This window comes from Sceloporus undulatus, chromosome 5 (genome assembly GCF_019175285.1).
Source record: "Sceloporus undulatus isolate JIND9_A2432 ecotype Alabama chromosome 5, SceUnd_v1.1, whole genome shotgun sequence".
NCBI classification, from domain to species: domain Eukaryota; kingdom Metazoa; phylum Chordata; class Lepidosauria; order Squamata; family Phrynosomatidae; genus Sceloporus; species Sceloporus undulatus.
In genome coordinates, this window is record NC_056526.1 from 3,603,806 (window position 1) to 3,619,778 (window position 15,973).

Here is a 15,973-nt window from a genome sequence, read left to right on the forward strand (position 1 = left end):
AATTTACATTTAAATGCATTCCCTCTTGTTGCAAGAGATTCTGAGGAAATCACTTCACAAAACCTAAAAAACAAACACCAATTTGAGACAATAAAAAATAATATAAAGAGACTATTTTTTAAAATAATAATAATTTAAATCCGGTGGGAACAAATAGCTTTTTTGGACTACAAGTTCCTCAAAACCGCGTTATTCCCCCCCCTCCAGCTTTGGCTCCCTGAACCGTGCTGCCTGAGGGATTCTGGGAACTGTAGTCCCCACGCCAACCGTCCCCAATATTTAAACAATTGTTCCTCAACATGGCGCCTAAGGCGCCTTTTTTCCTCGCTCAAAAATAACACCTCAAGCCCTCATTAACATGGCGCCCGAGCACACCTTCCCAACATGGCTCCCTCTCACTCCCGCTCTGGACGCCCTTCCCAACATGGCTGCTTCACCCCGCTCCACTCCTGCCAAAACCTTTTTGAATGCGGAGGCGACCTTCCCAACATGGCTCCCTCCCTGGCCTCCTCCCGCCTCTCCCAAGATGGCCGCTCCTCCTCCCGCCTCTTCGGCGACTCCTTTCCCCAAGCCGAGGCGACCTTCCCAACATGGCGCCCATCCCCAAAAACAGCGCCACCCTCTTTAAACCAAGCCCTCCCGCTCCACTTTATCCCTCCTGCCTCCTTCTCCCTCCTCAGTCCTAACGTCCCATAAAATCTAATTGAGAAGAAAAGCCAAAACGCCAGGCGTTATGGGCGAGGAAGCGTCTGAGCTCGCCCTCCCCATCATGGCGGCGCGGAGGCTCCCTCCACGCTGTGCGTGCTCCCTTCCCCCTCCTCTTCTCCTGCTCGGCCTGGTGCTGCTTACTGCCGCTTCAGCCGGACTCCGCCTCAGCGAGGCCTAGTAGTAGTAGTAGTAGTAGTAGTGGTAGTAATAGGCCGCACTCGAGGCGCGCCTTTTCCCCGGGCCTTGTTTCCCAGCAGGCCGCGGCGAGAGGGGCCTCGGCAGCCGCCCTCTCCTCCTCCTCCTCCGCCTCGGTGCCTGGGCTCAGCATCCGGCTCGCGGCGCTGCCTCCACGGCGCAGGCCCCTGTGCAGCGCAGCCGCTCTGAGGTGAGTGTCCTACCGCGCAATCTCCTCCTCACTCGCCGCCCGCCTAGTCGCAACTCACCCGGCGCAGCCGCAGCAACGCGGGCCCCGGGCGGACGGACGGGCGGGCGGCAGCCAAGCCTCTTCGGACCACCGACACCGGGCCGCCGCCGTCGTCGCCGCCGCCTCCTGGGCCTCGCCCTCCCCGGGATCCAGCGACCGAGGGAGGGAGGGCTGGGGAGCCATGGCTTGCGATGCTTAAGAGAGGCCCGGGGCCCGGGGGGGGGATGCAAAACCATTTGGCCTTCTTGAGGGGGGCCCTCCCCCGCTCCCTTTCAAAGAGGCGTCTTCTTCGGGTTGGGGGCCTTGCAGCAGCCCCCGCTTAGGGCGGCCCCGAGGCGGATTGAGCCCCGTCTCTCTGTGTTTGTGTGTGTGAGAGAGAGAGATTCCCCGCCTTTTCTCTGCCTCCTGCGCCCCACTCCCTCCCTTCCTCCCTCCTTCGTATATACAGATGTTTGTGTCTATTCCTCTTGCTCCCCTTCAGCCCTGCTTTTATGTGTGTGTGTGTGTGTATATATATATATATATATATACACACACACATTACTCTCCTCTTCCCTCTTCTTTCCTTCCCAATCCTGCTATATAGATATAGATCTATAACTCGTCTTCTTTCTCCTTCCATCTCCCTCCCAATCTGACTTTAATTACTATATGTGTAAATGTGTGTGTATTAATTACTCCCTCTTCCTCCTACTCCTCCCTCTTTCTCTCCCTATCCTGCTTTATACTGTATATGTTGTGTACAAATTCCTCCCTCTTTTTCTTCCTCCTACTCTCCTCCCAATGCTGCTTATATATACACTATGTGTGTGTGTGTGTGTGTGTAGAGTATATCTATCTGTCTGTATCTATACTGTATTCCTCTTCTTCTTCTCCCTCCCTCCCAGCCCCGGAGGCTGTGGCTTTAAGGTTTCTTCTTAATTGATTAATGAATGAGGGTGGGGGGGGAGGGCTTTTTGGCCCCCAGACATGCACCTTTTCTTCCTTTTCCTTTGGCAATCGCCACCAAAACCAGGAGCCCCTCCATCTCAGTTCTTAGTCAAGAAAGACTCAGAGGTGGCTTTTCCAGTTCTTTCCTGTGAAATACAGCCTACAGAACCCAGGATTCATTGCCGCTCTCCCATCCAATTACTAACGAGGGCTGACCCTGCTTAGCTTCCAAGACCAGACCGGATTGCAGTGGTTCTCCACCTTCCTAATTCCATGCGCGACCCACAGGTTGAGAACTGCAAAGGGGTCGTGACCATTGAGAACTGCGCACTAGAGTATTATAGATTATGGCGGCAATCCCAGGACTTAGGCAACCCTTTCGTTCAATCCCCCGAAAGGGGTTGCAGAACCGCTGCTTTAGGGTATTTAGGCACACATGCATAGAGCAGTGTCACAATGGGGCAGCTTTCCACTTCCTTACCTCCCTCCCTCCCTCCCTCTTGCCACGCTTTCCTTGGAAGTCATTCCCTGGCAAGCAAAGTTGCTCTTAGCAAAATCTCTCATTCTATCTTTGCTAATTTTGAGGAAATGGGGGAATCGCTCCCATTTTAATTTATAGAGAAGAATTGAGAGCTAAGAACCTGTCTGTCTGCCTATCTGACTACACTCTTCCCTCCACATTTGCAGCTTTGAGTTTTGCAGATTTGATTATTCACAGATTCTATTAATATCTTCTCTCTAGGAATCTCTAGGTCCTCCAGTGCAACTCTGTGGTTAACTTTAACCAAAGGTTGCACTAGACTCGGTTCCTAGAACAAACACTTCTTTAGGCATTTTAGGTCCTCCAACACAATTCTGTGGTCAATGTCTGGCAGATGTTGATAACAGAGTTGCAGTGGAGGACCTAGAGAGGGGTTCTCTCAGGTAAAAACATAGGGGTCCAGCTGGATTGGGGCCATGGCAACCTCACAGCACAGCCCTGATCTGGCCTTTTGAGGGTGCAAAAATGAACCACAAAAAGCAGCTCCTTTTTGCACCCTCAAAAGGGCACTATGGCCGCAACAGCATGGCTATATGGCACTCCGCCCCCAGACCTGCCTTTCAGGCCGATCTGTAAAGGCCCGTAGTGTTTTTGTTATTTGTGTTTTTTCCACATTCACGGGGCCCCTGGGTCCCTAAGCTCAGCGAATGTGGAGGGATGAGTGTATATCAAGTGGGCTCTTGGTATTTGCTGGGGTTTGGTTCCAGGACCTGCTGCGGATACCAGAATCCATGGATGCTCAACTCCCATTAAATGCAATGGCATAGTAAAATGGTGCCCTCGTATAAAATGGCAAAACCAAGGTTTGCTTTTGGGAATTTATATAGTTTTTGGAATAATTTCAAGCCATGCTTGACTCCATGGATAAAGAATCTGTGAATATGGAGGGCTGACTGTGTCTGTATACATATATAGAGAGAGACTGAGCACAAGGCTCAGTCTCTACAGATGGGGGCTGTCTGAGTACAAAGTTAGTTTTCAAGCTGTTTTAGGGCTGAGGGAGTGAGGAGTTAGCCTCTCAGGATTGTCGGTTTTTCTTTACAAGAAACAATTAGAAATTTACAAGACCTATTTCCCAGTAGATTTTTATTATTATTTTATTTTCTCCCAATATAGGGACTCAAGGCGGCGATAAGGAGATAAGATCCCCACATCCTGTAGTTTGGAATATGCTCCTTCCACTCACTCCAGATAGTTTCTGTGTTTGGGGGTCTCTGAGTACTAAGATACTTCCCAAACAGTTTTGAGGAAGGGGAGTGGAAAGGTAGCCCTTCATGATTCTCAGCTTTTATTTGCAAGGCCTACTTTCCATGGTTAGGGGCTTTTCTTACAAGGCCTAATTTCCACAGTTGGGTTACTTCCCAAACTGTTTTGCCTGGGGGAGTGGAGAGGCAGCCTCTCATGATTCTCAGGGTTGGGGGCTCCCTGAGTACTAAGTTACTTCCCAAACTGGCCCCTCACAATTCTCAAATTCCCTTTAAAAGTATGCAGCCTTAGTCTCAAAGATGCCACAAGATCCCTTTGCATAGTGATTTTCCAGGCTAACATGGCTATGCAAGGTCTACTGTCCTTACTTGGGGGGCCGTCTTGAGTACTAGATTGTCCCCAAGCTTTTTGGGATGGAGGTGGGGATGGTGAGGGAACCACCTGCATTGATTCTCCGCTCTTGGAAGAAGGAATCCTTCTACACCACAAGGGAAAATGATAATAATGATGTTGATGGTCATCAGTGTGCAAGGGATCTTGTAGCCCCTTTGAGACTAACTGAGAGAGAGAAGTTGGTAGCATGAGCTTTCTAGACTTGCGGCTACTTCCTCAGGTGCTCATGCTATCAACTTCTCTCCTTCAGTTAGGCTTCATCTACACTGCAGAAATACTCCAGTCTGACACCCGTTTAACTGTCCTGCCTCAGTGCTATGGCATTCTGGGAATTGACGTTTGTGGTGGCCCCAGAGCAGAAAGATTGTAGGTTTGTGTAAACTTGAATCTGTTAATTTTTACACATCCTTGTTGAATGCTTTAGAAAGTTGAAGAAGGGGTTTGTGGATAACAATTGGGAAGTGCCAGACTTCTTCTCAAGGTCTCCCCTGCATCTCCAATGGGGTCATGCTGAGGGATGCAGATGTGAAAGGAGCAAGGAAGAGAGCTTGTTTGCACACAGGCATCGGGCCTTGCGCATTGGGGTCTGGATTTCCCGCATTATCATTGAGTAAATCTATATAAAATGGAGTAGAGCTTTTTAAAAAATTCCTGGGACTAGTGCTCTTTGCCTTGACACCTTTAAGGGAGAGGAAGAAGGAAGAATTGTGTTTAGTGAGGCAATGGCAGACAAGTGTGGAGTGTGATTGCTGAATGATTTGTTGGCCCCCTCGAATCCATTATGGGGTCTGCGATGGCATTGAGGCTCCAATTCCTCTAGAATCAAAGAATTGGAAGAGACCCCCCCCCAAGGCTGTCCACTCCAGCCACCTTCTGCCATGCAGGAAGACACAATCATAACACACACACACCAATGGATGGCCATCCATCCTCCGTTTAAAGATCACCAAAGAAGGAGACTGTATTCCACTATTGAACAGCTCTTACTTGGTTAATTGGTTTTGACTGTACCTGCAACTTACACAGTTTTAATGTTTAATCGTTATTTTGTTGTTGTATTCTTGAGTTATGTACACCGCTTTGATCAATGTGGGAAAGCGGTCTATAAATAAAATTTTATTATATTATTATTATTACTGTCAGGAGGTTCCTCCTAATATTTAGGTGGAATCTCTTTTCCTGGAGTTTGAATCCATTACTCTGTAACTTTGGAGCTGCAGAAAACAATCTTGCTCCCTCCTCAGTATGACCCCCCCCCTTCAAATATTTATACACATGGTCCTCATGGCCCCTCTTAACTTTATCTCCCCCAAACTAAACATATCCAGGTCCCTAAACCATTCCTCATAGAGCTTGGTGGTTTCCAGACCCTTCACTGTTTTGGTGGCCCTCCTCTGGACACGCTCCAGCTTCTCAACGTCCTTTTTGAATTGTGACACCCAGAACTGGAGACATTATCCCAGTAATATGCCATTCTGCTTCAGATATGCCTGAAGTCAGCCAACCTTGTGTTCAGTTTTCCATCTTTTTGACTGATACCAGTGCTGTTGCTTATTCTCCTGTAAAGTATATGAGGAAGACTCATTACTTAACCTCTTGGTATTACCCTCCTGCCCCCCGCCCCCAAAGAAAGAACAAGAGGGTTTGTTCCATTCCATGTTTAGGGCACCGACCCTGCTTTGGGAAAGGCAGGTAGATGACCAATTCCACTTCCTGAGTTGATCTGTCATGTCATACGGTCAGCGGGAACTTTGAATTTTGGACCCACAGGGTTGGAGATGCATTGTGCTGTAGAGTATTTGGGATTCCAGCTCCCAGAAGCCCTAGTCGGCTTGGCCAGCCAACAGTCAGGAATTCTGGGAGATGAAGTTCAAACCATCTGGAGAAACAAAGTTTGGGAACCTCTGCTGTAGATGACTATGGCACCTTCCAGATGTTTTGAGCTATGCCTCCAGTCCTCCCCAGGCATGGTAGTTTAGGCTGTTTGAAATTGCAGTCTAAACACTACGGGGCTCTTGGTTGCAGAAGGCTGTTTATTCAGATTCTTCTTGCCCTCTCCCCCTCAAGTGTTTCATGGATGCTCACAGAAGGAGGGTGTGGGTTTCCTCTGCTGTCCCTCTTTTGAAGGCACAAGTCTTCAGGAGTCCCCACATCTTGCAGCATTGTTGAGAGTAAAGGAATACTGGACTTACTTGTCAGGGAAGTTGGCAGCTGTCTGTCCGTAGGTCCCTCCCTTTGCATATCAAGGGAGAGCCTGGGTGTGGTGGGGCTGCTTGAATCTAGTCCAGGCTGGTCTCTCTGGGGATGCAGCAAACCTGGTCCATTCAGGGAGAAAGAGTCTCCTGAGGTGGGAACAGATCTACTCCATTTGAATAGAACCAAGTCCACTTGATATAGCAAGGGTTCGTTCTTTGAAAATCACTAATCTCAGTAGGTGGGATAGTTGCAATGAATGCTCCAGGGATTTACATAGATACAGACATGTACAATAACTGTGGTTAAAACATTTCCAGAAGGGGAAGCTGTGGCAAAAGCTGCATAGTCCTGTAAAGAGACTGTAAAAATTACGAAATTTGTTATGGCATAACCTGAAGTAGTCAGTGGCCGTGAAAGCTTATGCTGTAATAAATTGGACTTTTAGGGTGCCCCTGCCTTCTTGTATTCTGGGGTTTAAAATGGATATCATTTGCCATGAGGGGTAAGAGCGTAGCTACAGTAGTCATCCCTTGTCAGATGCAACTTAGGTCAGTCACATGTTTATTTCCCACTTTGCATTTTAATGGAAGTTTAAAAGATGATCCCTAATAAAATGTAACACCTCTCCTCCTCACCTGTGTTGTGTCTGTACATGCCTTTAGGTTGCCTGTTGATGTATGGAGACCCCATTAATTTCATAGGGGTTTCTTAGGCAAGGAATACTCTAAAGGTAGTTTTGCCAGTTCCTGCTTCTGAAATTTAGCCTCCAGCACCTGATATTCATTGGTGGTCTCCCATCCAAGTACTGACCCTGCTTAGCTGCCAAGATCAGATTGGATCTGGTGCCACCCTGAGGAAAACAATGGCAGTAAAAGTGTTTTTAAATAGTATGTAGGGAGGTCTTGTAGCACCTTTGAGACTAACTGAAAGAAATTGGCAGCATGAATTTTCATAGACTTCAGTCTACTGCCTCAGATTTGTAAATAGTTTTTACATATCTTCCCTTGATAGGCAGAGGTTCTTTAGACAGTGTTGTCTGGGTCTAGACTCCAGGGCAGTCTGCCTTCAGAGATGCCTCAAGGAAAATTGCTGACTGAGCTTGTTGTGTACAATAGCATTTCAGTATTTCTTTTGTCATGTTAAAAACTGAAAGTACTCCCAAAGGCTTCACTTGGTAAAAGGAGAAGAGCTTCTGTACATGCCTTTCTCTTGTCCTCTTTGGATCTGCTTTACATTTCTTGGAAGGAAGTGATTCTAAAATGTAATTCTAAGTAATTTTACTCAAAAGTACTTCTCACTAAGTTTATTTATTTTATTTTATTCACGTGTATCCCACTCTTTTCCCATTCATAGGACTCAAAGCAGCTTGCAACATTTAAAAAACAATACAGTTTAACACGATAGTTTATAAGAAGTCAGTAGAAAGTACAAATGTAAATAAAAAGTATAAATATTAAAGGGTAAAAATAAGAAAATTTCAGGATAGGGTCACCATAAGTCAGAAATTACTTGAACAACAACAACAACATATATATATATATATATATATTAAAAAGTATAAATATAAAAGTTACTTAAAAGATAGTTTAAACAATTTATAAAGTTAAAATATAATAATAATAATAATTTTTATTTCTTTTCTGCCTCTACTCGAGGTGGAGTACAGCACCTGAAGATAATGGAGCAGAGGACAGATTAGGGGAATTTCAGCACAGAATAAGTAAAGAGATAGTACAGGAATACCTTGTTAATCTAAATGAATCTAAGGCCCGTTACAAACGGGCCTAAAAGCGCGCGCTCGGCACGTGCTAGGGTTAGAAAGGGGTGTCCTTTCCGGACACCCCCAACCCTAGCATGCGCGGAGTGTGCACAAAATGGCGGCGGCAATTCCACACGGCTGCCGCCATTACAACGTCACGACCACGCTGCCTCTATACAGGGCGGCGCGGACATGACGTCACGCCGCGCCAGGGCGCATAGTATGCCCCTTCCCTGGCCGCAAAAGGAGCTCTGAAACGGAGCTCCTTTTGCCATTTGCATCGCTGGGCGCAGCCTTCAGACGGCTGCGCCCAGCAACGCAGAGGAGAAAGGGTCCAAGCAGCCCCTTTCTCCTCCTCCCCGCCGCCGCAGGGTGTCCTTGGGGCTTGAAGCCCCAAGGAAACCCCTTTCCAGGCTGTGGGGAAGGGGCCTTTTGCTGCTTCCCCGCAGCCTGGAAAGTGGCGGATCGGGGCCTCAGCGGCTGCCACTCTTGCCGCTGAGGCCCCGATCCGGCGGGTGCAGGCCGCTGCTTTTCAGTGGTCTGTAACCCGCCTAAGCCTCCAGGACCAAATGAACTCCATCCAAGGGTATTAAAAGAGCTGGCAAATATAATATCGGAGCCATTGGCAATAATCTTTGAGAACTCCTGGAGAACAGGAGAACTGCCAGCAGATGGAGGAGGGCAAATGTTATCCCCATCTTCAAAAAGGGGGGAAAAGAGGAACCCAACAATTATCATCCAGTTGGTCTGACATCTATACCAGGAAAGATTCTGGAGCAGATCATTAAAAAGAGAGTCTGGCGGGTTACAGACTGCCATTAAAGTACGCGCAGAGTGCGTACTAGGGTTAGGAAGGGGCGGCACGCACAAAATGGCGACGGCCATTCCACACGGCTGCTGCCATCAATACGTCACGGCCGTGCCGCCTCCAAATGAGGCGGCACGGTTGTGACGTATTGAGGCCGCGCCGCGGTGCATAGTGCGCCCTTTGTGCGACCCCAGAAGGAGCTCCGTTTCGGAGCTCCTTCCTGCTTTGTGTCGCTGGGCGCAGCCTTCAGATGGTTGCGCCCAGCAACGCAAGGGAGAAAGGGGCCAAGCGGCCCCTTTCTCCTCCTCCCCGCTGCCGCGAGCTGTCCTTGGGGCTTGAAGCCCTCTCCAGGCTGCGGGGAAGTGGCCTTTTGCCGCTTCCCCACAGCCTGCAAAGCGGCGGATCGGGGCCTCGGAGGCTGCTGGTCTGGCAGCTGAGGCCCCAATACACCGGGGAAAGGGGCGGGTGCAGGCCGCCCCAAACGGGCGGTCTGTAACCCACCTCTGTGAACATCTAGAAAGCAATGCCACAATCACAAAAAGTCAACACGGGTTTCAGAGAAAGAAGTCATGCCAGAGAAACCTGATCTCTTTCTTTGATAAAATTACCAGCTTGGTAGATGAAGGGAATGCTGTGGATATAGTATATCTTGATTTCACTAAGGCCTTTGACAAAGTTCCCCATGACATTCTTGCAAACAAGCTTGTAAAATGTGGGCTAGACAAAGGAACTGTTACATGGATTTTTAATTGGTTGACCGGCCGAACCCAAAGGGTGCTCAACAATGGCTCCTTTTCATCCTGGAGAGAAGTGACCAGTGGGGTCCCACAGGGCTCTGTCCTAGGCCTAGTGCTATTGCTATTCAACATCTTTATCAATGACTTGGATGACAGAATTGGGGTCATAGTGATCAAATTTGCAGATGACACCAAATTAGGAGGAGTAGCAAATACCCCAGAGGAGAGGATCAAAATTCAAAATGACCTGAATAGACTAGAAAGCTGGGCCACAGCTAACAAAATGAACTTCAACACAGAGAAATGTAAGGTACTGCACTTAGGGCAGAAAAATGAAATGTACAGATATAGGATTATGGGGGACACCTGGCTGAAAGACTAGATGTGAAAGAGATCTAGGAGTCCAAGCAGAGCACAATTTGAACATGAGTCTACAGTGCGATGCAGCAGCTAAAAAGGCCAATGCGATTTTAGGCTGCATCAATAGAAGTATAGTGTCTAGATCAAAAGAAGTAATAATGACACTGTATTCTGCTCTGGTCAGGCCCCACCTAGAATATTGTGTCCAGTTCTGGGCGCCACAATTCAGAAAGGACATTGAGAAACTGGAGCCATGTGTCCAAAGGAGGGTGACTAAAATGGTGAAGGGTCTGGAAACCATGAAGTCCTATGAGGAGAGACTTAGGGAGCTGGGGATATTTAGCCTGGAGAAGAGAAGGCTAAGAGGTGATATGATAGCCCTGTTTAACTATTTGAAGGGATGTCATATTGAGGAGAGAGCAAGCTTGTTTTCTGCTGCTCCAGTGAACAGGACCCAGAACAATGGATGCAAGCTCCAGGAAAAGAGATTCCACCTCAACATTAGGAGGAACTTCCTGAGAATAAGGGCTGTTCAACAGTGGAACAGACTCCTTCCTCGGAGTGCAGAGGAGTCTCCTTCTTTGGAGGTCTTTAAACAGAGGCTGGATGGCCATCTGTCGGGGATTCTTTGTGATTTTCTGCATAGCAGAATTGGGTTGGACTTGGATGGTCCTTGCGGTCTCTTCCAGTTCTACGATTGTATGATTCTATGATAAATATGCATGATGTACATGTCAAAAGTAGCAGATTAAAAGAAGCTAGTAGAGCAGTTTGGTGCTCATCTTTAAAATGGCCACTCAGATGATGGGTAGATTTGGCATAATGTGCATTTAAACTTGCTATTACACTCATCCCTCCACATCCTCTGGGATTATGGGCACAGGACCACCATAAATGTGGAAAACCCGCAAATAACAAAAACACTATGTTTGTACCTGAGAGAATCCCTAGGAATCCCTAGGTCCTTCAGTGCAACTCTGGGGTCAACATCTGCCAGACATTGACCATAGAGTTGCGCAGGAGGAACTACAATAGCCTAGTGGAGTGTTCTCTCTAGAAATCTCTAGGTCCTTCAGTGCGACTTTTGGTTAAAGTTGACCAAAGAGTTGTGTTGGAGGTCCTTGATATTCCTAGCTCCACCAGGCCTGCCTAGAAGAAAACAAGCCCTCCCTCCATCCACCATCTTGAGGAAGAGAGGCTCCAAGAAGCCAACCCCTCCCTCCAGTCCATCTCCCCTGATCCAGGCCTCGGAGGTGGAGAAGAACTGCTGGTCCTCATCCCCTTCCCTTTCCCCACCACCACTCCCTTCTCCTTTTGTGTCATGTCTTTTTAGATTGTAAGCCTGAGGGCAGGGAACCGTCCAATTGAAAAGATTGTATGTACAGCGCTGTGTAAATTTACAGCGCTTTATATATAAAGGTTAATTATAATAATAGAAAGAACATAATAATAAAATCTGTAAATAATCAAATCCACAAAATTCAAAGCTGCAAATGTGGAGAGACAAGTGTATTTTGTACCAGCTGCGAATTCATCATCTTCCAGTGCACTCAACAAGTGTTCAGAAATTTTCACAAGTTAAAGCAATAACATGGCAGTTAAAATATGAACATAATTTATTTGGCATAGGATTTGTGGATTCTAGCTCAATTCATCAGCACCCCCGCCCTCAAATTTACCCATTGCCTTATGGAAGAGCAGGAGTTGAAGAGGTTTAGCTCTATGAGTTTGGTGCAATTCATATATTAGGTGCGTGAATATCCAGATAAATGTAATTGTGAGAGTAAAAATATTCAAGTAATAAAAATAATTTTATTGACAAAACTAACTGTACTTGGAGTGGTTAATTTGTATTGGTTTTGGAAATGGTGAATAGTTTTTCTTATGCTGGGGATGGACTAGGTATACTTCTAAACAACAGAGGTTAACATACAGATTTCGTGCAAATGTACCTGCTGATAGTATACTAACAGTCAGTTATGAATTAACCTTGTAATACTTGCTTTAGGCTATTCATAGGTTACACTGTTTTAATTCTGAAGTGCCCCCCCAGCACTTGCTAAGTTGATTAATGTCATTGTTAATTATTTGAAGAATTAACTTTTTAAAGAAGACACTGAAGAACTGACTAGAATCAGTTAAGAGAATTGTGTGTTTTGAATCTCTTCTCAAGACTGTTTCTTGATCTTGGCTTGCTTGTTGTGAACAAGTTTCTCAAAAACTTCTTGAGACACAGAATCTGGTCTTGGCCACCATTTGCGCCAGCGCTCCATTACAAAGACTGTATCAGATATTTTTGCAAAAACCAAACCACACCACTTCTGGGATAACACACTTCTGGTGTTGATGCAGTAGTTGCTCAGCTTTGGGGAAATAGGCTCAGGACAGGCATTGCTTAAATGTTCAAGGCATTTGCTTAGACGGAAAAGTTGTAGTACTCTGAGCAATCATTTGAACATATTCTACTGATAGGAGCTACCTTGCTGTAGCACATCATGTGTGTCACCTGCTGGGCTTTGCATGCGAGAAGAAAGGATAGTCACTGTTGAAGAAACAAAATACTGTACTGGAATCAGTATTATGGGGCAGAAGCATCTGCTGGAAACTGTTCCTGCCACATGTGTCTGTGTTCATGTAAAATTAGAGAATTTAGTCCCCTTCTGTGCAAAATAGCTTACCTGTTGTGCCCCAAACAAGTGTTCACCTCAGGATTCTTCCCTTTTATTTCTTTCTTCTCCTTTTGTCAATTTTTCATAACAAATTACTTGAAGTCACCTGAGTGCCACTTGAAGTCTTTTATCACCGTTTATGCCCCAAGATGTTCTGTGTCTGACTCCATAAAAGGAGGTCAAGAATTTTTAGTTGTGCAGGAGTGCAAGGTATGCGGTGGCTTAGTGGTTAAGACACCAGTTCTGAAGATCGGAAGGTTGGCTGTTTGAGGGCCAAGTGACGCATGACGGAGTGAGCTCCTGTCACTAGTTGCAGCTTCTGTCAGCCTAGCAGTTTGAAAGCATGCAAATGCAAGTAGATAGATAGGTACCACTTTGATGGGAAGGTAACAGCATTTGGTGCAATCATGGTGACTGCATGACCACCAGAGTCATCTTTGGAAAACACTGGCTTTTCGGCTTAGTAAAGGAGATGAGCACAGATCTCTACAGTTGGTTACAACTAGACATCCATGTTAAGGGAAAACTTTTACCTTTACGAATGCAAGGCCTCACCTAAGTGCTTCAATTTTAATCATTCTTGCTTGTATTTTATAGTTCTTGTTTTCTGGAAAAGGGATGAGATTAGGATATAGCTATGAGGCTGAATTCCTTTGTGAGAGTTATTTATCCTCACATTTGTCTTGTTCATAGGAGTGGATTTGTATGCTGTAGCAACTCAGTTTGTGCTCCTGTACTGTAGTGGGTATTTTATACAACATTTTTATTGTTCTAAAGTATTAGCAGAATAATTAAAATTCTAAGGATTGTTTGGTCCATGTACATCTTGAAAATGAGCACATTTATGCATTTTCTTTGTTAGTCTGTTTATGGGAAGGGGCACATTAGGTATAATGTTAAAGCCTCCTGTCCAAACTATATCCCACTCTGTGTAGAAGTCAAATGACTGCATATACAGTACAGTACATGTTTCCCTCTCCATGCCACTGCTGCCTGTGCAATGTTATTATTTAGTCAGTCTGGATGGTAGGTCAGCCTTGTCAGATGACAGTAAAACAATGAGTAAATTGCAGACAGTCCTGCTGTTGAGTGAATGCCACATGAGCCTGCAGTTTGTTTCCTTTTCTGGTGTTTCACTTTGAGGAGGTATTTTCTGAGGAGTTTGCCCAATGGGGCAGGTTTGCTCCAAAGCAGCTGGGATGTTATGCACAGGCAGTGACCCAAAACATTTGGTGGATGCTAGGAATGGAAGGACAAATTTAATAGACAAAAAGAACTTCTTTTTCAGATATCACAGCAACCTTATCTCCAAGAGTAACGTAAAACCTGAAGTTAAAACTGCAGTGTAACTTAAATACAGGATGGAGATCTCATTCAGTATTCATGTGTTTCCTTTCTGAGGCCATGCTGGCTTCCTTTTGTACATGAAGTGCTGATGCTCACTAATGTACAAACAATAGTGTTTGGTTTATTCACAGTTCATGATGACCATTGTACGGTCAAGCCCTGCACATTTGTGGTTTTGACTTTTGTGGCTTTGATTATTCACAGATATCATCGATAGGTTCTCTCCAGGAATCTCTAGGTCCTCTCGGTGATTCTGGTGGAAGGTGACAATAGAGTTACGACGGAAGGCCTAGAGATTTGTAGAGAAAACACTTCTCTGGGCATCTGTAGGTCCTCCAGTGCGATTCTGTAGTCAAGCCCCAGCCGATGTTCACCACAGAGTTGTGCTGGAGGACCTAAACGTTCCTAGCGAGGAGGAGGAGCTAGAAGCCTAATTCTATATGCCTCCCTGCAGATGATTTTTTCCTTCTGTTTTTTATAGGCGAGGAGGTTTTGAATTCCAGAGGACAAAGTGACCTGAGAAGACTGTGGGGAGATGGGCTCCGTTAAATTTTCAGTTTTCTTTAAACTTTTTTCCTTAAGGAGCTTGTGGGGACTTGTATTTAGAGGAAGTGAGTCAGAGACTTACAGTACATCTAGAAGGAGCTAGTAGCCAGGAGCTCTCTACATAAATAGAGTCCCAGTTGATTGAGTTCGCTAACAGAGTTTGGGGACAAAGGCCAAGCCAGCAGAGGTTCTTTACACTGGTGTTTAACAGGGGAAGCCCACAATCTTGTTTCAGTGCCTCCTTAAGACTTCTCAGTATGGACACTGAAGGACCTGCTGCAGTCACCTGCAACACTTGTGGGATGTTTGTCTTCTTGCCTAGGGATGTGGGGAACTTCACCTACGCTAAGTGCAAGTTGGTCGCCCTCTTGGAAGAGAAAGTCCAGCAGCTGGAGGCCCAGGTAGCTAAACTTCAACATCTTAGGGAGCAAGAGGTTTTACTTGATAGAACAGACTGAAGGGTCCATGAAGGGAGACTTCTGCCAAGGGATGGGTTGCATCTCACACCAGTTGGCAGAAATGTTTTTGCCAATAGTCTCAAGAATTTGATCAGGTGGCTTTAAACTGAATTATGTGGGGGAGGGAGACAGTCTTCTTTAAGGCAAAAGGGCTGGAGAAAATAGACAAACTGTCAGAGAAGAAACAAAGCAAACAGTGCAAGGACCCAACAGTGGGAGGCAAAAAAACGTGCATGTAAAGGTTTTAGATGTCTCTATACTAATGCATAGAGCATGGGAAATAAGCAAGATGAACTTGAACTCCTAGTCCAACAAAGCAAATACGATATAATAGGCATCACTGAAACCTGGTGGGATGAGTCTCAGGAGTGGAATGTAGCAATAGAGGGAGGGGTATAACCGTTTTAAGAGAAATAGGCCAAACAGGAAAGGAGAAGAAATAGCGTTATATGTCAGGGATATTTACGCCAGGACATCAATACTGGCAGCCAAGTGGAGAGCATCTGGATAAAAATTAAAGGGGAGGAAAACAACAATGGAAGCAAGCTCCAGAAAAAGAGATTCCACCTCAACATTAGGAAGAACCTCCTGACAGTAAGGGCTGTTTGACAGTGGAACACACTCCCTCAGAGAGTGGTGGAGTCTCCCTCCTTGGACCTCTTTAAACAGAAGCTGGATGGCCATCTGTCCATGGGGATGCTTTGATTTGGATTTCCTGCATGGCAGAATGGGGTTGGACTGGATGGCCCTTGGGGTCTCTTCCAACTCTAGGATTCTATGAAAACCAGTGTTTTTTTTATTTGTGGTTCTCCACTTTCGGGGGGGGGTCTGTGCCCCTAACCCTAGCGAATGGGGAGGCCCACCTGGCATGACTCAGCAAATGGAGGACTT

At 46.1% G+C, this 15,973-nt stretch overlaps 1 protein-coding gene across 7 annotated transcripts in view; it reads left to right on the forward strand.

Annotated features, from left to right (window-relative positions):
- Window positions 1–880: 880 nt before the first annotated feature.
- The window catches only part of NRF1 (nuclear respiratory factor 1), a 92,500-nt gene continuing 77,407 nt past the window's right edge, over window positions 881–15,973 (forward strand). For 2 of the 7 annotated variants that reach the window (XM_042467321.1, XM_042467329.1), the window contains exon 1: window positions 881–1,093. The gene's annotated coding sequence lies outside the window, so the exon portion shown is untranslated. The remainder of the gene's footprint in view (window positions 1,094–15,973) is intronic. The other 5 variants (XM_042467320.1, XM_042467330.1, XM_042467326.1 and 2 more) reach the window with 3 other exon arrangements.